At 40.8% G+C, this 25,683-nt stretch overlaps 1 protein-coding gene across 9 annotated transcripts in view; it reads left to right on the top strand.

The window, feature by feature from the left end:
• Window positions 1-25,683, top strand: part of MAP2 (microtubule associated protein 2) — a 224,647-nt gene that overhangs the window by 18,127 nt on the left and 180,837 nt on the right. The window contains exon 1 of one of the 9 annotated variants that reach the window (XM_064433659.1): window positions 7,397-7,415. The exons of the other annotated variants lie outside the window; for them this stretch is intronic. The gene's annotated coding sequence lies outside the window, so the exon portion shown is untranslated. Of the gene's footprint in view, window positions 1-7,396; window positions 7,416-25,683 lie in introns of those variants that run through there. 9 annotated transcript variants of the gene reach the window in all.

Genomic DNA, 25,683 nt, shown 5'->3' with positions numbered 1-25,683 from the left:
CCGTTGAAAGAGCTTCCAAAGGCAGATTAAATATTATGGGGAGTTGTTGTCTCCTACTGAGACATTCTTTACCTAGAATCCTCAGAAGAATTAAAGTCTGCTTTATATTCAGTTGGTAAAATTAGTACAGCATCCATTTTATAACAAGCCTATTGCTTTCATTTATTCACTATGAAGCTTGTGGGAGGGACAGTAGTAACCTGGATGAGATTGTTAGTGATTTTTCCATAATTTTCTAGACTGTCCTACAAATGAGCAGCATAGAAACCTTGCAAAAAATTATGGCATAATTACTGATGTATTGGAATTAATGAAGGGATTCCTTGCAGACCAAGGACAATTGATAACAAAATTAATGGCTTGCCAGCTGTAGATCTTTTCTTAAAGGGAGAAAGTGCAGATCCTTCAGTGTCACTTATACATTATCTCATGTAATTTGTGTGGTGACTTTTGGGAAGGATGAGTGAGACTTCCTACCTGTTCAGACCACGAACATAAACTGGCAAATTAATCTAGAAACACGGGTATGTGAATATGCATGCAGGCGAGCATTCATGTGGGTTTTCTTCTGTACTCATTGAAGCAGCAGAGAGAGAGAGATTAGTTTGTGCTGGGTCTAAATCTGCAGTATTTCAAAGGTAAATTTTGAAGGTGAACATTTCTGTTCACTCTTTCTTTATATGGTATTCTACAGACTTGATAGTTCAACAGTTAAACCTGGGCTGTAATCTCTGGAAGTCATTTTGTGAGAGTTATTTTGCAGTAAAAACAACATGCTTTATAAATCTTGATGTGTCAGTGGAAGGTCACCTGCTCTAACACCATCAATCAGGATTTACTCTCTAGGTATAAGTGAAATCTGTGCCTGAATTACTAATTGTTGGACATTAGATAATTTTTAGGTACTCTATCAAAGTTTCATTTTCACTTTTTCCAGTCAAAGACAAAATCTGGTTTGGGGTGTTTTTTCCCAGTTGTGATTGAGCTCCTTCTCCTTTAGCAAAACCCAGATATCTTGTGGCATCAATGCCAGCCTGTTCATTAGGGAGAACAAGGAGCCTGTGCTTGTAGACTGTTGCAGGATTAGCTTCTCAAGTGTGGTTATTCCCTTTCCTGCCCTTTGAACAGTGCATACCCAGCTGTGCTTGGAGCTGTCAAGCCTTTGGGGCAAAACTCATCCTTTGCTCAGAACAACCTGTGCTAGGAGAAGATCTCTGGATGCAAACTTCACAATTGCATGTGTATTATAAAAAACACACATTTCAATGTGCTCTGAAACTGGCTCCTGAATATTCAGGCAGAACTATGGTCATGCCAAAGGATCTAGAGAGGAAAGGCATGCTTGAACTGAGCATTTGCCTGTCTTCTGTGGTCCTGGATTCCTGTATTGTTGTCTGAGGTAGGTGGTTGTGTGTCTCTTGTCTCTTTGGGCAGGCAGGGGACTGCTGCCTTTTAGGAGAAACAGCACTTCATGGTCCCTCTGTTCTGCAAGGATGTCTGGGTGATTCTGTTATTTCCTTCATGGTTCTCATCTCAAGAGTATTGCTGTGGTGCAGGTTGTTAAAGACCTCACACTCTTCCCAGATGCACTGGTGATAACACCATGCACTGTCCAGGTACCTATACAAGACTTTCTGATTCATAAATGTTCATTAGTTCATATCATGGACATTAATCCCATAAACCAGCTCCAATCAGCAGCTGAACTGGGGCCAGATTTAGGGGGGGAACCAAGTCTCTCTTTGAGCACAGGGCACACAGAGGAGAAAAGGGCAGGTCTTAAATCAGTGTGTAATTTAATTGTTTTGGTTTTCTTGAGGCCTTGAAGCAATGCAATGCAGGTTTTTTGAAGCTGACATAACAAAATACTGGGATATGCTGCCAAGTCCATGTGGGTGGAGAAAAAAAGGAGGTGTTACAGATTTTTATAAACACTTGTGTTCTCAAGAAAGAAAGAAAAAAAGGAACAGACTTTCCCAATGGTTCTTTGAGAATGTAAATGCCATGAGTATTTTGGTTAACAGCAGAAATGGCATTTCCTGTGCTGTTTTTATTGCTCAATTGCCTTGTCCTAGTTACATAAGTTGTAGTTTATCAACTGGAGCAGATGCATAGAAAACCAGTTGGAGAACTCTACGAGTCATTCATCACTTTCTCACAATTTCCAGCTGAATTACTCATACTCACGGTGCTGTGAAAAGAGAGCTCAGGTATTTTGCATCAAAGCCTTGAAGTTGCATCCTTTCACCTGTAAAGTAAATATTTTTTGCCTTATATTTGATGATATTTAGGTGGAAAACTTGAAAATTAGCACAAACATTTATCATTTTCCACAGAGACAAATCTCAAAAGTTTTTAGCAATTATGCAACTATTTTTCATCCTTGATAAAACCTTATTTCTTGCAGTGGTTGGAGACAAATGAATTGTCACACTTATATTTACACCTTAGGTGGTAAGGGATGCTTGTCACCAGCCTACATAAACCATTTGCTTTACAACAGTGTATTGATCAGCCCAATATAATGTTTTATTTATGTAACCAAACCTGAAGAAGATACTTTTTATCAAGAGATTCTGTGTGTAGATGATTAATTATGACATGTGTAAATAGCGTTCAGGTAATTTTGAGCTCTTTAAAAGAGGACAGTGACTTTTAAAATATTTGGCAGTGCAGAGTGTGGCCTGGAAGTGGAGACTCTAGTGGATGTTCACTTTGATTTGTAAGAGAAGAGTCTTAAAACTGCCTGGACTCATAGCACTGTTTGCTCTCCATTCTGGGCCTCTTGCTAGGCTGATACAAGATGTCCCTCTAAAGATGCTGATGTTTTTATTAATCTTATTATGGAGTGCACTCTACATTAAAAGAGTGCTTTGCTGTTCAGAGCTCTGAGATGTTGCAGAGCTGGGGCATCATTACTTGAAATAGCAATGACCAACTCAGTTCCAGGCAATCAGAGGAAGGAGATGTTGGAAGAAAACAGACTAAAAAAATCTAGCCCCAAATGGAGCAGAGGACACAGTGTTTAGAATAGCAGAAATGTGGGAATCTGTGAGGCTCACTTTACATTGCATGTCTCTGAGGGCAGGGATTTAAATTGTGTAGTGACTTTCAGTGAATTGGAATGTAAATGGAGGAAGATGCTTGGTTTTGCTTCTTCTTGCAAGCCTGACCTGAAGCTGTTAGCTGTGGAGGTGTTGATCCCAGCAGCAAAAACAGCCTGTTGTATTAATCACTGCATCAGGTAGTGGGACTGCTAGGTCTTGTTTGCTTAAATTGGCCTGGTAATGCCTTTCAATCAGTGGCACTAGAGTGAATAATAAACTCAAGATATGTCCTGGTATCTTCATTGTAGGCCATAGGTCTTACATTGTAAGTTATTAAATTACTGTAGATGAAACACCAGAGAGATTGGTCCTTGAGTCCCTTGGGGACTGTGGAATTGCAAATGAACTCCTCACAATTTACTTAATCAGAGCATGTATTTATTTTTTCAGAAAACCTTCTCTTGTGACAAAAGTTCATGGAGCGGCTAATTGGAACAGGGGTACAGCTGGGATTCTGAGCTTCCTTCCCAGAGTAGCAAGCTCCTTTTGTGCATTTCTGTGCCAGCTCTCTGTGATCCACTGATATGTAAGGACTTCACATTGAACCTCTGTCAGGGGCAGATGGGCCCAAAACTCCTCAGCACTCATTATGGAGGAAAACTACTGTGCTGACACAGTGCCTCTTAGATAATGTGGCTTGCTCCCAGTTTCTAACATGCTTTTCTTTGTTCTTCTGAGAACTCTTCGGTTCTTCTTCTACAAGTAATATTTTTGTTACTGGTACTCGTCTTTACAAACAAAAATTTCTACTCTTTTGTGATATATGGTAAGGTGATACGTCTCCAAGTTCATTGGATCTGTGGTGTCAGCTACAGTTTGTATAGTTTAGATTGTAGGACAGCTTTAGAGCATGAGATCTTTCCTGCTAGTCTGAAAAAGGTAGATCCTCAAAGAAAATGAGTACAAATGTTTGGCTCTTCTGTGATCTGTTGCTTTCCATGTGCTTGCAGGTGTGGACATAGGCGCCAAAACCTATAAGGCTGATATTTTCAAAAGCATCCTAGTGAAATGTAGTGGGAATTGGGATGCACACAAATCCTGGATTTCTTCATACACAAGTCCAATAAATCATGTGCAGCCCATGGGGGCTGGCTGCTGCCCATGTAATGTGTTCCATCATATGCAATCCAAGTGAAATGTTTTCCTTCTGAGCAGCTCAGTGTCTGGGTGGGTGACTGCATGGAGCTGTGTGAGGTGGACATTCAGGCTGCCCAGGTGCCACCTGGCTGAGGAACCTGCTGTCCTTCTCCCAGTTGTCCCAGAGGACTTTGGCCCTGATGTTGGTGTCCTAATTCCCTCCATGCAGTGTAAGACCAAAGAAGATAAAAGCTCTTAGGTAGCTCTTACCCTCTTGAGAACAGGGACAATGTTTGTCTTCAAAAAGTCTGTTGTTATTTCAGCTCATAAGATGGAATGAGGGAAAAGGCTTTAGTAGTCACAGTTAAGTTTTTATTTTGAGAAAAAGAGGACATGAGGTGAAAGTGTCACTCAGTTTATTTCTCCTAATGCTCATTAAATTTATCTTCAGTGTATTTGCATTATGTACAGGTTATCTAAAGAACTTGCAATTACTCCTTCTCTTTTTTTGTCCCCAATTCTCATCTCTGCTATCATCACCATGAAAAAAAGCATTCTATAGCAATAGGTTTGCTGCTCTAAATGAAGGGAGTTATTTTTAACAAAAGTTGATTTAGTGTCTGAAACCAGAAGAAGTCATGGTTTGTCTCCTGGATCAGGTGGCTGTAGTGGTGAAGATCAGCTGACACAGGAGCTTTTTTTTGTTCTTGGCGACAAGTATTCTTCTGATAAAGAAGGATATGCAACTCTAGGAAATCAGGAATTATAACTACTTTAACATCTAGTGTCAACCAAAAAAATGGAGTATGCTCAAATATCAGAATATTATTTTTCTGTAGTTAAGACTGAGTTTCCATCGTAAACACTTTTAGTATCTCTAGGCATTACAGGATAATAATAACTTGGCAATAAAAAAAAGAGAAGAAAAATTTGCCAGTTGAAAGTTGGCTTCAGATATATTCTCCTGAGTATATTTTTTTAACCATATCATAACAAAAATTGTTATATTTAGATTATATCAGATAAAAAAATTCCTAGCAGTCTGTCATCTGGGGCTGGATCTTTGTAGTGAGAACTGCCATCTCAAAAGGAGAGATTCTGTTTTGGTGTTTAGAATTCCTGGTTGATTGGTTTGTTTTTTTTAAGTAAAGCATGCTTAGCTATCCTGTAGTTGCAAACAATCTGCACGTCTCCAAATTCCAGCTCTGCTGGGAATTGAGGTTCTGGGTGGTGTTGGTAAGTCCTGGCATGCATCTGTCTGCCCCCCTAGAGACACAGGTGTGCTTGAAGTTGTGTCTTTGCTTGCCACGGCTGTTGGTGAGGGCTGCCTTCTTCATCATGCTGTGACAGTGCCATGTGGATGCATGTTTATGGGTACAGATCCTGATCCTGTGCTCTGGAAAGAGCCGTTCTGCTTCCACTGGAGTGCTTTGAAAAGGAGTGGATTGCTCTGGGAAGCTGTGACTCCACTGTGGCTCCGCCTGCTCCATTCCCCCTTCTTCCTTTGCCTTGAGGAGAGCCAATGCCTTGCACAAAATCCGAGTGATTTTCAGGAAGCCATTCCAGTCTGTTTGCAATAATTCTCTCTTTGAGTGAATTTGTTTGGTAAATTAGCAATAGTGTCTGGCATACTAAGTGCAGAGTTTCCTGAAGGGAAAACAAATATGAATTTAATATGAAGAGTTAATTTACATGTTTCTGTTTTCAAAATGAATTTTTCCACTGTTCTGGAAGCTGGATGAATAGTCCTGGAAGCACAGAGAAACAGGAATGGGAAACATTCAGCTTGAGTGCAACGTTTGAGATACTGCTCTGTGCAGAAGCTGACCTGGAGACTCCAGCCTGGCACTTTGAGGTGGAGCTGCTGAAATCTCTCTAAATAACAGATCTTAGAGGTTGTTTTGCTTTTTTTTGTAATAAATCAATTGTGAATCCTTGTTTGCATTATTCATCAGGCCTCAAAGATGGAGGAATAGCTTTTAATGAATTCATGCACTAATATTTTTCCATCAATAACTGAGTCAGTTCCTGGAAGGCAAGCATCTGTTTCCATTTGAGGTGTGTGACCATTCAGACCTTGGCATCTTTGCTGATGCTGCCACTGAAGACGCCAGCTGCATGGATAATGGATCTTGGGCCTGGCTTTCTGTCTGTCAGCAGCTGGATTGCACCATCATGGAATTTCATGCAGGCTGTTTGCGTAAGGGTTGGGTGAAGCAGCACAGTGACTGAGGCCTGGGTAAAGATAGCTCAGATAGGCAGTGCTGTGGTACCTCCCAAAACAGTAATTTTGTGTTTGTCCCCTTCTTGGAGCACATGTGCTTGTGGCAGAGGTTACTGCTTCAGCCACTGGTGCCCATTCCTGTGCTGCAGGTTCTCTCTCCCAGTTTGCTGAACTGGGTAACTGTGCTAACTTAGCTTGGTTCAACACATTCCTGTGAGCAGCTGGATTGACAGCTTGTGGGGAGGCAGCCCCAGAAGGAGATGGTGTTTATGGTGACTGGGGATAGTAACTGGAGAGCTACCAATGTCTGTTCTTTTGTAGGCAGTATGGGAAGGTCAGCTTTGTGTTTATTTTTAAAAAAATCTTCCTTGCAGTTTAAAACCAGCTCTCTGTTTAGAGCAAGTGTTTTCATTTGAGCCTTTGGAAGTGCTTGTGGTCAGAGGCACCAGCAGCACCTGCAAGTGGACACCTAGCTGATGCTTGGTCCCCTTTCAGTTTTGTGGCATCTTGGGAACAGAGATCAAAAGACTTGAGAAAACTAGTGGGGATGAGTGGGTGAATTGTAAACAAAATTACTTGGTCCAACTTGTAACTGGAAGAAGATGTGTTCCTCTGTTTTGTAGACTTTGAGAGCTTTGCCCTTGCTGGCTGGGATTACATGGGCCATGTGACAGTGAAGGGCATTCTCTGCTGGTTTAGGCACACAGTGTGTGGTGACTGGGAGTGGGGCTCGTCCCCAGTGGGTACAGTTGTGAGTAGCAGGTGAACTGCATTGAAGGTAAGGAGCCATGGAGTGCTCAGGGGCACTGACCAACCACCAAAGGGAGCAGAGGGCACACAGGGGCAGGGCATGTGGGATGAGGGGGATAAAAGGTTGCACTTTGGACCAATAAGGAGCTGCAGGTGCTTGAAGCCTTCTTTGGTGTTGGTTGTGTCTCCACCATCATCCTGACAATAGACCAGTGGTGATTCATAACTGGATGGGACATTTAATTTCTTGCTGGCAGGTTAGGAATTTTTCCTGTGGTTTGTGCCCTCTCTTGTTACTGTGCCTTCTCTGCAGACTTAGCCTTGACTTGCCCCTATTGCAGGGATGAGATGCTTGCTGGCAGCAACTGCATAGTTTGTGTGTGCAGGTTTGAGTGGTTGTCCTGAAAAGTCTGATAGTCAGATGCAGTTCTTAGGTTTTGCTATCTGACCAAAAGATGACAGTGATTTGTTTAAAGATATTCTGTCTGCTTAGTTACATACTTTATTTTTAGAGAGTTCCAATCACTTCAAGTGAGGGATCATAAACAGCTAAAATGTGTTCCTTTTCCAGACTGGTATATAGCTAAATAGATTGCATGACACTAGACCAACCTCTCTAACCATTGAGATGCTCTTGCTGCACAGAGACTCAAGTTTGTTTTCAGAAGCTAGTGAGGGTTTTGCCTTTCGTTCAGGGTCAGTTTTCTGAGTCACTTAGTGAAGTTTTACTATGTTTTCTTCTTGGTAGGGAGTCCCATCACTGAGAGTTCAAATGCTTGCTCCTTTTTGTGTGAGAAATATAGTCTGTCACAGCAAGCAGTGTGGGTAGACCTGAACTCCACATTGCCACTGCATTTCTGGGAAATTCCATAACAGTGGTATAATGTGTCATTGGGAGCTACTGTGCGATCTCCTAGTAAGATTTAGCTCTAAGCTGGAGTTGTGGTCATAAAATATATTTTTTTCAGATGTAATACACTGCGTCAGGGTGTTTCTTGCTTTCAAGACAGAAGTAAAACATTGAATCTCCAAAATGCTTTACAATGGGAACAGAGGTCTCACTGCAAAGTAAATTAAGAGCAAAGGTTTGACAAAGTAAATCAGAATTTCTGGTAAGCATCTTATATCTGGTTTTGGGAGTGCCACTCTGCAGAATTGTAGTGCTTTCCTGTCTCAGTTGCACATGGGTGCATTGTTTTTAGCTGAAACATGCTACAGTCCACCCTTCAGACAAGTGACCTCTGGAATCACAGCTAAGCATGAGTAGGGTGTATTATGGTTTGAGGTTCTCCTGTGTAAAACCAACATTGATATGTACTGGAATGAATCCACTGGGTGATTAAGGGGACGATGAGGTTTGAGGAGAGACACAGAGGGAAATATTTTTCTCCCATCTGGAAATGTTTTTCTCCTATCTGCCAAGAGGGGAGGTTATTCAGGAGTTTCAGTGCTGCCTTTAGCTACGTTGTTGGGTTGGGAGTGTATAGAATAGGTGCTGCCAAACTTCTTGAAGTACATGATGAAGGACCCAGGGCAAAGGATGCAAGTTGAAATGGTAAATTCCAGGTATATCTAAAAAAACCCCTTTTGTATCATGAGGGTCATCAAACACTGGAAGAGAGATGCTGAGTCCTCTAGTCCTGGAGGTATTTTGAAGCTCAGCTGGATGAGGTTTGGGTGCACTGCTTGGGATAGGTATGTAGACAAGAGACCTCAAGAGGCCCTTCCAGCCTGTGCCATTCTGTGATTCTAGATATGTGTGAAGACTGTGGCCTCTTGAATGGAAACTGATGAGGAAAATCAGATGTGCTTGAGAGTAGTCAGCTCTTGTGTGACTCATGCGTTGAGTTCTAGCATTGATTTTGGGTGTTACAGGTACAGTACAGCAGATGTGCAAGTCCTCCTCCCATACTGGCTCATGCTCTGTTGCCATTCTGGTTTGGAGGGTTTGCTGTAGGCTCTTGAACAATAATTTTGGGTAATTAAATGCCTATTATTAGTAGATATTTAGAATAGAGACTCGACAAGGTAAAGGCTTTGTCAAGCCTCTAAAGTGTGGATAGACAGAAGGTAGGAGACTAGAGATAGTGGTGAAAGTAATCTCACCCCTAAAGAGTTACAGCTGTGCTAATTATCAAGCATTAAGAACAAGCCTGCCCTTAATAGGCCACAGCTGGATCCAGTTAAGAGGGGTATTAGAGCAGGTTGGTTGGTCGAGAGGGGAGATGGAGTTTGTTGGCTGTGCTGAGACGAAGAAAGAGTCAGTGCTATGAGGAGCTGCCCATGAGAAACCACTGAGAAGGTATGAAACCTTTGCAATAGGATGGCAACACTAAAGGGGCAGAAATGATGCCTTAAGTTTCAGCATTCATATTTTTCAGATTCTGTGCTGCCTAAGGGTGTAGCTCTAAGCTTCATATTAAATGTCAGTAGTTATCTTCACAGGCAGGTAGACAACACAATCCTTTTTCAGCCCAAGACCAAGGACAGCCATTTCAAGATTCAGGCCAAAAGGTATAAACAGTGGGGAACTGAAGAAGAGCAAGCAAGGAGGATGGGACTTTATAACCTGAAGCTGTAATTGGACAATTAACTCCAATATGCAAATGGACCAAAACTTGTGTGAGACCTTGTGACCGGTCATCCACTTTGTGACCATTTTGGATCTGTCTTGAGTGTAACCCTGGCTGGGCTCTTGTACTGCCCAAGGTGTATACTTTAAGGACTTTCAGTAAATACCTACTTTATTCCTTTAGTGCTGCCTAGTATCTGTTCCAGGTTCAGCCTCTCAAGGCATCAGATGTTGTGGAGTTGTGAAGAACAGCAAAGAAACATCAGCAGATGTACAAAACTAGCAGAGTAGCTTTCTGAAGCAGATTAGGCTTTTTCCACTCCTTCATTTGTATACCTAAGCTGCTTATTAAAAGGACCCTCTCTATGTGATGTTCCTGGCCTGGCAAAGAGTCTTTTTTTAAGTGCCAGGGAAAGAAAGGGCTGTACTGCTTTTCCTCAAGAGAGAGGGCAGAGCAGCCCAAATGGGTCATCAGAAAATCATAGCAAAGATAGGAAGAGGGTGGTTTTGTTTACAGCACTTAACAATTTGCCTGCTGAACCACCACATGGTCCATGGGCAATTCATGGCCAAAATAGCTGATTCTGCACAGCAGCTATTCTGTCGAAGCATGAGAATGTGTCCACTGATGGTAGGTTGCTTTTTTCCTCCTTTGGCTAGTCTGTGGGAAACAAATGTTTCTACCAAGCTGCTGGCTGTTTTCATAACTTGTGCCAAGGTTACATGTCTTCTGCCTGGTTAAGACTGACTTTTATGAGGTAGGATGTGAAAAGTGAATGAACCTGGGAGAAGAACAGGAGCAATATCAGCTTCTGGTCTGTGTCTCAGTACCATCTTGGGAATCTGCTATGGAAATGTTTAGACTAAAAAAAGTCTTCCTTTAACAATTGAAAACATCTTTCAGAAGCTCTTAAAAAGTGTTTGAGATAAACAGCACCTTTCATTTGTGGCTAATATCAGACTATTATTGAGATTTATTGCTTTCACAATGATCTCTTCATTCCAGTGCATTACGGTGCTTGGGCTCTGTGCCAGATCTGAGCCCTGCACAGTATCCCTTAGCAGTGAATATGGCATGGGAACACATGAACATGGGGTTTGTGTGACCATCACTCTAAGAGCGGAATTTCACTGACCCCTGAAATTTTATCTGGTAGGTTCAGATCGGACAAAATTAGTCAGTAAAATTTTCCCTGGTGCTGAAAGCTTCACGTGCACTGCAAAATGGAGATAATCTACCATAATGTATTTTCTGAACAAATCTCCTTGCTTCTCTGTCTTGGCAAAGTGTCACAGTGATAATTCATTAGATACATTTGCTTTCCATCTGTCTTGGTGAGTGAGCAAGGGAGATGGAGTAGGAGATGTAAACTTTGTTTTCGGGGTCTCACAGGCACCATTGCCTATAAGGCAGTATGTTGTTGAACAGCTCAGGGGCTGTACCACTTCACTTTTCTCTGTAATAGTATATTCTTTGGGAGTAAAATGTTTGTTTCTGCTGTCCCAGTGTTATTACTACACAGTAAAGCTTGATGTGTCTTTTGCATTTGTGTTTAGTAGATGGATCACACATAGACCAAGAAACCAAACCAAAGCCAGCCAAACCAACAACAAGAAAATGAAAACATCTGTGTCTGGGTAGAGAGGTTTAATTAGTTCTCCCCTGTGGTCTCTTTCTTATCCTGCTAACATTGCTTTGGTCAGTAGTTTCCTAAATATGTATTTGGGTATTGGCCCAGACAGCAGCTGTGGTGTGTGATTTGGAGAAGGAACTGGGAGGTTTGGGAGGTGCTTGTGTGCCTGCATCTCAGCCTTCACCTCCCTGCAGGAACAGCTGGGAGCTCTGTTCCTTGGGAGAGCAGGGATGCGTTTGGTGTCTTTAAATCAGAAACTCTTACAGTAGTTACAGAAGTTCTTACAGTATTTCTGATGCAGCATGACTCACATGAGGTCCTGATTTAATCTGTGGCTCCATGTCATATCTAGTATGAAAAAATTTGTCTGGTAGCATTTTATTTTCATACTTGGTGAGTTATTGCATACTACTAACCTATCTTAAGAGTTTACTGCAGCCAGTAAAAGTGGTCTGTGAATGGTAAACAAAACATAATTTTTTAGTGTCATGATACTAAATTAATTGCATTTGTGTGAAATTATCTTCTGTATTGCTGTTTCTGGTTTGCTTTCCTGCTATTAATTGCTTAGTCAGGTATGGTAGCTTTGTTTCACTTTGTACTACAGGTGAGGTTTGTGCAGGAAATAATGAGCAATGAGTGGAACTCATTTGCTTTAGGATTTGTGTTTGCTTGCACAATTAAATATGTTCTAAAAGGCTGAAATGCCTAGTATATTATTGCTGCCACTACAAAGCAAGACATGCTGCTTACATGTTTAAAAATCATTATCTAGGGCTGACTGAATGACAGATTTCTTCCCCCATACTGTGAAAAAGTCTGAAAATAGAGGGTTTATTACAAAAATACCCTTAGAACTACTGATGGCTTAGATTTACAGTCCTTTAGAATATTACTGATACCTTAAATAAACCGTGTGACTACACAGATAAACATATATTCTGCTGATAAACATATTTTTAGATGTTGATGTTCTTGACTATGACTGGCAGAACTGCGCTAAATACACATCCCAAGTTTGTGAGAAGATTTATTGTCCAAGGACATAGGTAATTTTCTTTGGGCACTCTTAATTTGATGATCTTGGAGCCATAATACATGAAGCCAGTTGGGTTTAAGGGTGTAAATATTGCTGTAAATGAGGCAATAATAAAATCCCTGTGAGAAACCTGATGGATAGTTGATGATCATTAATCAGTACTTTTTTTCTTGTTTCTAAACAGAGTGGAGAACAAAACACAGTGTCCATCAAATGAGTACAGAAATTACTGTTAATCCTTCTGAAGTGACTTCTGGTGGTAATAAAAACTGCACACACAATTAAAAGAACCAAAAATAAGTATTTGTCCAGATGAGAACTCATGAGGAAGAGATAAACAAGACAACATTAATGGAGCTGTCAGAATTGTCTGTAAGCCAAACGAGCAGAGAATAAAATCAGTGTGGATTTCAGCAGCTAATTCAGGATGCAACATCACTGAGGGCAGCAAGACCCAAATTTTATCAGTATTTAGGGTATGTTCTGATATGTGCCAGGGTATGTATTTATTTACTGTTTTTCTTACTGAACTTGAAGGTGTTTAGCTCCTAAAGCAGAGCTTTCTCTCTTTTAATTCAGCCATGTGGAAATCTTAGTGTATGCAGAGTTGTCAAGTGGAGTCTGTGGAGTTGCAGCAAGGCTGAGAAATGTTTCAGTGTGATTCTTGAAACTGGGACTTAAGTTTTCCTGTGGCTTACAGGATGCTGGAACTAAGTGTCCTTGCTATAAAACTATTTAGCAGAAACAGTGTGTGTGCTGCAAGGCAGGCTGCCTGGGCTAGGCAGCATAATTACTGTGGCAGGATGTTGTTCTGGACATCAGAGTAGGACCGGGATGGAGGAGGGAGGGCTGTACACTGATTCATCCTGAGTTACAGGTGTGCCCTGCTGTCCCCACACATCAGTCAAGTGTCTGCTCTCTATTGTTCCCAACCTGCACATGTACTTCCCTTTAAGGAGGACATTTGCCTTTCGAGGGCTGCAGAAGGTGGATTCCCCCTGAGCTGGCCTTGCTGTCCGAAGGGCTGAAAATGTAGAACTTTGGCTAATGGTACTTATCAAGGAGTGGGCTGGAGCAGCTCCAGTGTTAATAGCGGAACTGTGAACTCTGCTCCAAATGACTGAGGACCAGGTGTGAGGTGTTTGTGTTAGCCTTGGTGGGTAATGAGGTATGATGTCCTACCAGCTGCTCACTGCACTGTACTGTACCCATTCTCTCAAATTAACCCTTGTCGTGCATCTTTCTACTGAAATAATTCCTTGTCAGAGGACCTACAGTAGCTGTTTCCCTTCTGCATTGAAATTTTTCACTTTTTCCTCTATGGACTGTTTTGTTTATTTGGTTGGGTTTTCTTGCTATGTTGTCTCCCTATTCAAGTCCCTTTCTCCCCACAGTGCTGGTTTTTTAGTCCCATCCTGTTGAATAGTTCTGGCGTTCCACAGGCTGAGAAACATAGCACATGGCTGGATGCTCCTGAAAAGAGAGGTCAAACAGTAATAAATGGTGTGCAGTAGCCTAAATAGGCCAGACAGCTGTGGACACCCAAAGAGGACATTTATGGTGTTACTATGTTTTAACCTCTTGCAGGGTCTAATTCAATTTATGTTAGTTTAAAACAGTTGATATTTTATTTGCATTTGAAAGGGGATCACTTTCCCCTTCAAACACTGCATTGAGTTCCTCGTGATCTTCACGTCACAGGCTTGCCTGAAATTGTTGACATCACCAGATGCAGTATGTGCTGGCAAACAAGGATGCTTTTTTTTTCAGATGTAAATCAGGCCAGCTTGATAGTTACATTTTAAGGGTGGAGAGAGAAAGGCAGTGAGACATCTGTGATTTAATCCCCTTAGCATTGTTTTTGTGGCAGTGGGAGCTAGGTAAGAAGTCAGGTTTGCAGGGCCAGCTAGTGAAAAGTTGTGTGCATGACTGGGTTGTTGCTGGGTTTTGCACTTCCACAGGTAGTTTTACTTGTGCACCTGCCACTTGGGTGTGTGTTGGCCAGGACCACCTTCTAATCAAAAACCAGCCCAGTTCCAAAGCTGGCACCAGCAGTGACAGACTCCCTTCCTGTACAGTGGAAGCAGAGCTCCACAGTATGCAGCAGATATTGCCTGCTGGATGACAGATGCATTTAAAATCAATTGTAAAACTGGATTTGGGATTTTGCAAGTTAAATAGAACAAGAATGCATGCTATTTGATGGTGTGTGTGCTTTAAGACAGAGAACTATATTTTTGGTAGACTAAAGTTCTATGAAAGAATAAAAGCAAGTCTTGGAGCTCTGCTCCATGAAATAGGACACTGAATTGCACCGGGGTGCTGGAAAGACAGGTTTGTCCTTGTTTTGTAAATAAACTCCATGTGGGTGATCGCTCTGTGATGCAAAGATCCCTGATGGTGTCCAAGACAGAGAAGTGGGCATGCAAATGGAGGGTGAAGAAAATTAGGTTGTGAGCAAACATTGCACTATTGCAGCTGTGGAGCTGCTGGGAAGTCAAATGTGTTTCTGGTCTCTGTGATCAGAGTAGCCACCTTTGGATTCTGTCACCCAGGACTCTGTTCTGGTCTATTCTGCTGCCAGAGTGACTTGGTGGCAGTGAGGTGGCTGGGTGCAGTTGTGGTAAGTTGGCAAGTTACTTTGGTTGTGTTCCAGACACAACTTATGAGGTTCTATAGGTGCCAATGTAGATTATGTTGCAGTAGCACTTCTGTGGTTGGGTTTGATTTTTTTCCCCCTTTTTATTGTTCTTTTCGTTTTGGAGGTGAATGCTGCATGTATGGGGAGAAGGCCAGGCAAATGTCAATGTTGTTCATTTTTGGGAATTGAGAGTTGGAACAGTGTGTACTGGTACATTTTGTTATTTCTCTGAAATAACACCTAAACTGAAATCAAACTTCTTAAAGAGTAATGTGCTGGGAAGAGCATTTTAAGGTGTAAACAGTGGCTGAAAAGCAGGGCATTTGCAGTACACAATGCACTTCTCACCAAGGCCTTGAAGTGGAATGGTGGTGTGGCACTCTGCCACTACTTCTGTTTATTTTATCTTATCTTTTCAAGCATCTGTTGTTCCTTGGATATATTTTAATTGTGTCCTTTTGAAGTGTCCTTTTGATGACTTGGCGATAGGTGGGAATAAGATGCTGTAACATATTGTGGCTGCCTGAATGGCTGAGTGTTTGTGCTGATGGGAAAATGATGGAAGGATCAAGAAATGATTACTAAGAATATCCCAGCTGTCCCAAGCACTGAGGCTGTAGCATATGATAGAGGCAAAAGCCCTGTGTGTTGCAGAAAAGCACAGAACATAAAAGAAGTTATCACTTAAATGTATAAAATATAAGATAAATACACTTCTAAGAGATGTGTTATCTTTCCTTATATTGCTTCTCATTTGAGAATGGGAAGGAAAACTCTGATCAGGCTCCTAGCTCTTCAGTGATTGCTTTGAGGAATATCTGGTTCTTTCTGCTGCATTGTGTGGGTGGAGTGCCCTGCTTTGTCCTCACCTATTGCCAACCTGATAGAGATGCCATGAAAAAGAAGGCTGAGGAGTCATTATGACCATCTCTGCCCCCCTACCGTTGTACTGTATGGAGCTATTTTCCTTTATATTATGCTACTGTATAATATACTGAAAATTCTCATAGGAAAAAAAATCCCAACCAAAGTGCTGACATCTTTTACAGTTTCAAAACGTTCCTTTGGGATAGAGGGCATGACAGTTGTCAAACATCTCTTTATGGTGAATTCGGTGGCCTCAAAACAAAGTGAAAAGAACAGAAGGAGTGAATAAAATGCCTTTCCCCAGAAGGCTGCTGTTTGCAAAGGAAACTCTTGTAATGTATTGAACACAGAGATATTAATCTCCTTTTAATACTGTGATATGTTTAAGAGAAGAAAGGGAGGGCATTTCCATTAGGGAAACTTGAGATTTACGGAATAATTGCCAGAATGGAGTATAAACTAGAAAACAGAGACCTACATCTGATCTGCACAAAACTGAAATGTTTGGGAATGTTTTCAGAGTTTGTCATGTTACTACAGGAGATAATTTAGAACAGAATCTGAAACGTTTGTGTCTGATGGAGGAGTTGCAGAAATAGTATTTTATTATTTATCCAGTAGTATAAATTCTTCTTAGTGCAGCAGCAGGTACTAGTAAATATCTTCATTAAATGTTACCATATAGCTCTGTTGCAGAAATTAATTTTAATTTTATGTACCATAATGAGGATGGCTTGAATAATATAAGCAGACATTGAAAAGGATGGGAAGCTTTCACTACCGGAATTTAGAAGAAATATTTTTTTCCTTTGTTTCTCCTGAACTGCTTGAATACTCTTTGCAAACAGTTTAAATTTCCAAATATTTCAGTGTTTGGTCAAAGGAAATCAAGTGACCCTGAAGGATAAAGGAGACTTGTCTCAAAATGGAAAGCTTTTTGCTGTTTTTATCTAATGCATTTTTCCAAGACTTCACCTGTTTTAATCTGCAGGCAAGACGTAATTGAAAAATAATGTGTTCCCATGGTTGTTTCATTAATCACGATAAAATTAGAATTACCAAAAAATTTATCCTCTGGTATTTGCCTAAAAGTTTTAAATGTGTAAATGGACAGTAAGCCTCTTCTGGAGCACACAGACGAGGTAATATTTTTATGACAGCAACCAAGGCAACTCTATAAATTAGGCTTCTCCATTACAGCAGGAAAATACTGAGATATTTGATTTTCTTTCACCCATGGCATCTACAAAAGGAGTATATTGTGCACCTTGTCACAAGCACAGATCTTGTTTTTAAAATAATAATAAACAGAATGATGCCTTTTTTGCTGGAAAACAACATTGAAGGTTATGTTGTTGTCGAGCAGAACATAATATGAAAATTCTTTATTTGCCCTTGTAATTTGCAGTTCGAGTGACCAACTTTAGTAATTCTGATAATTTTTCCTTAGCTGTTGTCTAAATGTTTAATGCTGAGTATAATTTGATTTTTGGAAATTGCATATAGAATTTATAGGCTCCTCTTCCTCCCATTGTAAAGCATAATTCATATGTTTATGCTTTCCTGCAAAATTAGGCAATTTGAAAGTCTGGTTCCTTGGTATGGCACTTCTGCTTTGGTATAAGAGTAAGGCTTTGGAAACTCATGATGAAGGATTTGTAATGAGAGAATGAAATCCAATGACATATTTTGTTGTGTTAAATACCTTAATAAGATAAATATCACCAGTACAACATTTTTTTAATTGGAAGTTTGCTGCTTTAAAATTTGTGGGAGTATTATAAAGAAAAACAGGAGTATTTTTCTTGCAAACTGGAGAAAAGGACAGAATTATCCACAAAATGGCAGAAGAAAAACATTTAGCTTAAAATTTTTCACAAAAGCTGCATGATTCATACCAGCATTACATACCACCAGAGAGCTGTTAAAAGTTTATTTGATTACAGGATTAGCCAGGCCACAAACACTTTTTCACTTTTATTTTCCTTCAGAGGCTATTGCTCCAAGAGAGAGCTGCCTTCCTGGGTGCTTTGTGCAGGTAAAAATATAAAAATATAAAATATATATATATAGTATCTATCTGTATCTTTGTGTGTGCTTGGTAGCTCCTCAGTGGCTCATCCAGACTTGGTACATGCAAGGTAAAAATCCTTCACACAATTTAGCAGCACTTTTAGCTTTTTTCCCTTCTTGGTTGCAGAAATTGCTTAGATTTTGCTTTATGAAAGAATATGGTTTACAAGATGCAGTTCTGCGTCATATTTTATGTGTATCTAGTCCCATCATCCTCTTCAAAAGGCACATAATATTAGAAGGTGTACTTTTTTTTGAGAATTTGTATTCTGTGGTCTGTACATGCTACTCTGTTTTCAGAAATTCCTCCCCTAAAGCTAAGAAGTCTAAAGAATTGGTGCAACCTCAGCCATTACCTTGGAGATCATGTTATTGATAAAACAATTGGTGAAATAAATTTTTAAAATTGATAAAATAATTGATAAAATATTATAAATTTGTTTTCTAATCTGACAGGAAAATAAATCCTTTAATGTTTTCCCTATATGCCATGTTAAGCAGATCCTGCTGAATAATTCACATGATTTCAGAGATGGGGATAGAATATGTGGGTGAGTATTTTAAGTGATGGTTAGTAACCAGAACTGGTGTCCTGGACAGGTATGAATGGTGAAAGCAAAGCTGTCAGTTCATATCATTGGAGCTAACACTGTAGAAGGTGATGTGAGTGGTTTCCTTGTAAAGATAAATCATGGAAGTGAAGAAAACTCTGAGCAATCGCTGGGGTTTTTTATTTACCCATCTCTTATTCTTCAAGAAAAGGACAAGTGAAAACTTTCCCTGATGGGGATGATGAGGTGTGTTCTCTTTGCTTGTCTCACTTACCTTGGTTGGTATTTTATTTATGGTCTCAAGTGGGAAGTTGTGCTTTGGTTCTGTGCCTTGCCTTGAGGCAAGTACTTTCTGAGCAAATGGGAGTGACAGCAAGCACACAGGCTGTGGCCACACAACCAGCTCAGGTGTGCTGAACACCTTACTGACTGTTGTGCTTGCCTGCAGCTCCACTCAGCTCTGCTGCAGCAATGCTAGACCTGCCATGCTGTTGTGGTGGCATCTCTTCTGTGCCTTGGCAGAGTATCTCACCTGTGCTTAACAGGATTTATTCTCAGTGCTCAAGAGACCTGCAGGTAACAGTGGGTGCTGAAGCTTTTTCTTGCTGGGGATATTCTGGTCTTGCTTCAGCCTTTACCAGATGCTCTCTCCTTAGGGCAGAATTATCCAGTTCTTTGGTTCAGTTACCATTACTGCTGGCATATTTGCCTTTGAGCTAGGGGCATTGCAAAGGAGGTCCTAGCCCTAAAGACATCATCAACTCAATACCCTTATTTGTAACTCTGAGTGTATTTGACTTGAGTGAATTTTGCCAATTGCTGCATGGTCGTTTGCTCTGTTGAATGTTCTTTTTTCCATGGCCAAGTACAGAAGAGTCCTCTCTGAGGGGCTTCAGCACAGACATTTTGGCTCTCTGGTTTGCACATCCCATGTCTGCCTGAGGACCATTGATGACGGGACCATCCACATCTGCCTGAGGACCAGGATGGCTGACGGGGAAAGCCATTTTTGTATTGAGCTATGACTGCTTATACCTTGAGTTTTGTAAGGTGGAAAGCTGAGATGTTGGGGCAGAGAAAAGAAATCATGGAGTTCTTGTGCCTTATCTGTTGGATGGTGATGATATTTCCCCTCAGCTGTTACAGCACTTGGCCTACATCAGCCTCGGGATTTCTGGAAGCACTAGGAAAAAAGTGCTGATAAGGACAAAAGTAGCTGGCCTTGTACCAGTGCACTGCTAATATTTAAGTGGTGTAGAGGGAAGGTACTTGAGATTGCAAGAAGATAGTGAAAATCAGAGGAAAATGTGCAGAGTGACCTGCTGAGACGGGAATATTTGGGGACAAGTCTTGGAATAGTGTAGTTTTGTCCAGGTGGATGATGACAGGTACTTGAGCACTGACTATCCTAGCCAAAGACAGCTGATTTTAAGCACTGACATAAGGGGAAATACACACCCATATCAAGATTAGCTGACAGCACATGTGCTTCCTGATGCATTCCATTTTTTTGTGCAGGAGCCATTAATTTGACAGTATTCCTGGGGTCTGCCTGTCTGGGTAGGATCTCACACTTAATACATGGAGGGAACGAGTGGGAAAAATCATAACACCTGGACAGAAGAGCCTATATTTATTTGCTCTAATTAGTTTTCAAACAATTTGTCACTCTTTAGGTTCTTGACTGCATGTCCTAGAGAGTGTCTCTGTCAATTAGTCTTTACCAAAAGTATCCAGCTCCGAAAAGCCACTGCATGTCTCACTAACGTTACTGAAGAAGACTGGTGAAAGGATGGTAGTAGGAATTGATTTGTCTGCTGAGAGATTGCAAAAGGCTGTACGGAAAATGGAGAATGGTGAAAGGGAGGGAAAGTGTAAAACAAAAAGCCAGTATAGTTCTTTCAGGTAGAAACTGAAAATTGGATGATGTGACTTAGCAGTAAGAAGAAAGAATTCTTCTCTGAAGAACTGCTAGCTCACTGTGTATAATAGAGAAAAATTAACTTCAGATGTAGAAGGGAGCAGTGAGACTGCAGAGTCATGAAGTCATGTTTTCTGCAGCTCCCATGATTTCTGGGCTCTGTTCAGCAGAGTGAGCTGCTGGAGACAGACTGAGCAGCAGAACTGTGCCCTTGGTGCAAGTGTCCAGATAGTCAGCAGGAGAGTTCTCAGCCCTTGTAGTGTGAGGTGTATGTGCCTACTCTAGGGACTGGTACAGCACCTAGGAAGTGATTTATGCTTGCAGTGTGCTCTTGCAGCTTGTTGGCTCACCACACCTCTGTGAAGCACATGCAGGTACTTCTCAAGCACTTCTCAGGCAAGTTCTGCCTGTGGTTTGACATTGATGCTTTGAGGAAATTGCAGACACGAGGCTTTGCATAGAAAGGATTTGGCATCCGAAGTCCTTTTCTTGTTGTGCTGTCCTCTGCATTGCTCTGTTAATGATCTTACTGGTGCTTTTTGAAACCTGTAATTAGAGTGGGCTTTTTGATTGATGGGAACCAGCATTAAAGGATTAATAGAGTAGAACTGAATATTTTGTGATCCTTGAAGTGTCAACATCAGCATGCATCGGCACACTGCTGATTAGCTTGATTTAGTCGTTGGCAGCCAGCACAAGGCTTTTTTGCTGAGATAGTGTGTGCTTCAGCCACTGCAGAGGGACTTGGTGTCAGTTACTATGCTACAGGATTAAAAAAAAAAGATAAATCTGTGGTTCCTTGCCTTTCCCATATCAATTGGCACAGCAGAAGGCTCAAATCTGCACTTGATTTCATCTCAGAGTGGAAGGGATAATTCTCATTCAGTGGCAGTCTTGTGCTTGTGGAAACCAGTGTTCAGAAAACAATTTTAGAACCTACTATAATTGAATAGGATGTTTAATTTTTAATATGTTTGCTCTTTAGATGTTTGTGTCCTGGTTAATTGTGATTTTCTACCCACTTTCCATTCTTATCTTCTTAAGAAAAAATAGTTTATGAAGTTACCCGGTGTGTGTGTGTGCATATATATATATATCTATAGACAAATACATGCAAACACATCTATCCATGCACACCCAAATACTGAGGACATGAACTTGTGCAGCTTATAAACAGTCTGCTCTCCTTCATGTGACTCCTGAATATGATGACTTCAAGTGGTCTTTGCCTGTGTGGTTTAGGTTAACATTGCACCTTCCCCATCTTAAAGCAACACATTGTCTAGAATTTTGACAAATGCATTCTAATTTATTTAATGCTGCAGCTGTGCTTGCTTGCTCACACGTGCTTTCCTTGTATCTTTTTAAACAAACAAACAAAAAATAGGCTGTCAGAGAGATTATTCTAGAACCAAAAAGTGTTAGTGAAAATGTTGCGTGGGATTCCTTCAGCCCCGTGCTTGGTATGTCTTGATTTTATATTTGGTTATGTGTTGAGACCCACTGAGGTTAGCAGGGCTGTTTAAGTGGTGGAGGGACTGCTTTCAAGAATCCAGTTTCCATTTTTTTTGCTCATAGAATAGTTGTCACAGTGGCCGTTTCAGGGCTGTTGGAGCAGTTTTCTGAGTATCTGCTTTGAGTGACCAGTCCCTATTAAATCAAACTCCCCGTTTTGAAAGCTCCTTGAATGTTTGAAAATCTCTATTTTGAAAAAAAGCTGAAGATGAATTATATATGTAACATTTTGAAATGTACCTAGACAAGCTCTTTCCTCAGCACCTATAATTACAGTGTTCCAATCCTGAATAGAGGGTTTCAAAAAGAAGATAACATTCAAAGCTACTCATTAATTGTGTTACTGTCAGCCCTTTTAATGAAAGAAAAAGTGCGTTCTTCCTTCACCAAAATACAAATACAATAGAGATAATGTCACTTCTGAAGAAAGGATGATTTAGAACTAGAGTGATGCTTGTGCCTACTAATTAAAACTTGATAAATCTGTAAAAATGGGGTTTCTAAGTCAGATTTGAAGGAGTTTGCCATTGTTACTTGTAATGGAGGTCTCTTTGGTAAGGCACACAGAAAGCCCTACTATGTGTCCTCGCCTTCCCCTATTAACCTTTTGAGTGGGTAGTGTCATTAATGTGCTGTTTCTGTCATGCCACTCTCTTTCATATATGGTCTAGGAGGCCACCAAGGACTTTGAATTTATATATTTTATTATAATTTAAACACCCTATTCACTTAAAAAGTTTTAAAATGAATTCTAGGTTCTGTACACTTCCACATGTGTTTCTAGTATGGCTGTAGAAATAGATTGAGTGCTGGTCAGCCCTTGCAGCTCAGACAGTGCCTCTTTTGTCATGTTGCAGCACAAAATGTTACACAGATTCTCAATGCACTCGACCTCAGTCACATCAGATGATGTATCACAGACCAAAAAAGGCTGTTAAAGGAACCTTTTAACATTGCTGAGTCAAATGGCTCATTTCAGGAAACACTGGAAGAAGGGGTGTTTGTGGCAGCCTTCTGCATACATATTACAAAGCAGTCTTTAATTATGGGATCACATTATTACTTGTTTCTGCAGCACTCCTGCCTCATTAAGCACATGTTCCTCCATTTGGGAACAGCCGCTCGGTGCTTTTGCCTTGCTCCTGTATTTTCAGAACACATCTTAATTCTTTCTGTTTTCTGCAAACTTTGTAAGGCTGCCCTGAAAATACTGACTTCTCTGTATCAGTCATTCTTATCTTATGTTTAGGAGTTCATATTTCTGAGCCCTGCCATGAATGGGTGGGCACTTCCACTGTAGAGGTGGAAAATATAATTTGAGGTCTGAGTAACTTTACATGTAGGTAACCAGTGGAAGTTGCTTGGGGTCACTGTGGAGTCATCAGCCCTGTGCTCTGGCTCTGTGTGAGTAATTTGGGCATGGAGAAGAGGGTTGGCTACCAGAACCTGCCTAGAAGCTGGGAATGAAACAGTTGTCTAAACTGTGCATCAGGAAACTGGAGTTTAAACTGCTCAGAAAAGTTAAAGAATTAACTTTTTCTTTTCTGGGGTGTCAGGGTCCTTTTACTTTATTCAAGATTCATATATCACCCTATTTTAGTATTAAAAGCCTAGATTCCCACAGATTGAATTGATTGATTCAGTATCTAATTAAAATAAGATTCCCCAAAGTAATCCTTCATGTGACTGTGTATGACACATAGAAAATTCAGAAGAACTCTCATTGATTTCTGATATGAATGCCTCAAATTGAACTTGATTTTTGGAAGTGTCACTCTTTATTGTTGAAGCTTTGCATTTTATTCTTCAATTTGCTGTTGGTTGAAAGGAAGCTGCGTATGGTGGTATTGAAAGAGGATTTTTTTAACCATTAATCCTTAACTAGTGGCACTCCTAGACTTTTCAAAGTTGTGTAGCTGCCATGAGCCTGTTTGATAAGAACTTGGCATCAGCTAAGATGGATGGATGGATGTCATCTGACTTGAGGTCTGTAAATGCTCCCAAGGATTTTATAGGGAACTCACAACCAATAACTTAATTTCTCTGTGCCTCAGTAACCCTTCTATGCTGGGATAACTAATCCTTTGCTGTATGGTGCTGGAATTGGGAAGGTGAAGATTATAGGCTAGGAGGTGTTTGGACATGAAAATAGTAGGAGCCTGTAAAGGAGAAGGGAGACTTTCATTTAGTACTTCCTCTTGGAAAGTTGTGATTGGCAGGGCTGAGTGTGGTGATGTGGTTGGAAAGTGGTGGTTGGTGGTGAAGCTCCAATTGACTTTGTAGGCTCAGGACCACATGTGATAGTAACAGAAGAAATGCTTGAGGGTTTTTTTAGGAACATGTAGATTCTCAGCAAAAGAAAGCAAAGATACTTCTCAGGCATGTTTTCATCATTATGGAGAAAAGAATAACTCACGTTGTGGTTTCCTGGCACATGCGGCCAGGATGGATCCGTAATTCCTGTGAACTGGTGGCATTTCCTGAAATTTTGATAGAGCTATGCTGACCTGTCCTAGCTAGGAGTCAGGCCTTTGAGTTTGAAATCCGATGAAAGAAGAAAAAACATTCAGGTTATTCTTTTCCTCACAGAAAGCTTCTGCCCATGCTAACTCTTACAATGTTGATGCCAATAAATCGAAAAAATTTAAGAGCAGATAATAAAATAATATGGTTTAATGTTGCTTGCAATTGGATAAACTAAATAAAATCCTGGAATGAGAACTGCTCTGTGAATGGGAATGGGGAGCAATTAAAAAATTGCAGGCTCATAGTAACAGAAGTACCTTGTTGTGAGGGTAAAAGAATTATTTGAATAGGAGCAATGGTAACAACACTGCTCTCTCTTCAAAGTCAGGGTTTTTTGTTTGTTACATGTTGTCTTGCACTGTTGGTACCCTTGCTGTGTTTTGAGTTGCACCCTTGAAAAAGTGTTCAAACATTAGAAAAATGGATAACAGGATCATCTAGAAAACCAAACAGAAGCTCTGAGGCTCTTTCACTGCAGAAATACTGACAGTGCTTGGTGTACTTTTTGTGTGAATTCCTCTCTCTGAAACTGGCAGATTAAAGTTGAAAGGGTATGTGCTCCTGGAAAACTAGGCTCTTGGCTTCCATTAAAAGTGTTCAATGTGTATCTACTCCCTTTTTGCACAGCAGGGAAGGTGCCCTACAGATCTGTTACGTTACTGCCACTTCAGTTCTGAGCCACAGATCGTTTCTCATGTGTAAACAATCTCATATGTTCTGGTGGTTTTAGAACTCATTAAACTTTCCATTTCACTAGAAGTGGTAAGAGAGGTGATCAAAAATTACCATAGCAGATGAGGAATGGTCTTAGGTCAGTTAAAGTGAGCACTGAAATTTGTCTTTCTGGAGTATTCTGTTCTTTCTTCACACAGACTGCAGTAGGCTTCAGATGTGAACCCCAGTCCAAAATGTCATTAAGCTGAGTGTACCTTCAGGGCCAAGGCATTCAGAGGGCAGCCACAGACAGCTCCTGCAGCTCAGCTTCATCGCCTGCAGGCAGGTGAACAACCAAAATCTTGGGCTGTCCATTATCCTCAGTGAGCAGATCAAAGAACGGTAAATGCACAAGGCTGGAAGAAATTGCAAGAGATACAATGCAGATCTTGGTGGTGGCAGCAGGTTCCCATCACAGGATATCTCTGTCCTGTTTACCTGGTTCTTTTTGACTGTCCAGTGAAGGCAACTG

Source organism: Passer domesticus, chromosome 10 (assembly GCF_036417665.1).
Source record: "Passer domesticus isolate bPasDom1 chromosome 10, bPasDom1.hap1, whole genome shotgun sequence".
Lineage (NCBI taxonomy): Eukaryota > Metazoa > Chordata > Aves > Passeriformes > Passeridae > Passer > Passer domesticus.
The sequence above is the reverse complement of the archived record's forward strand: the minus strand, read 5'-3'. Positions and strand labels throughout refer to the sequence as shown.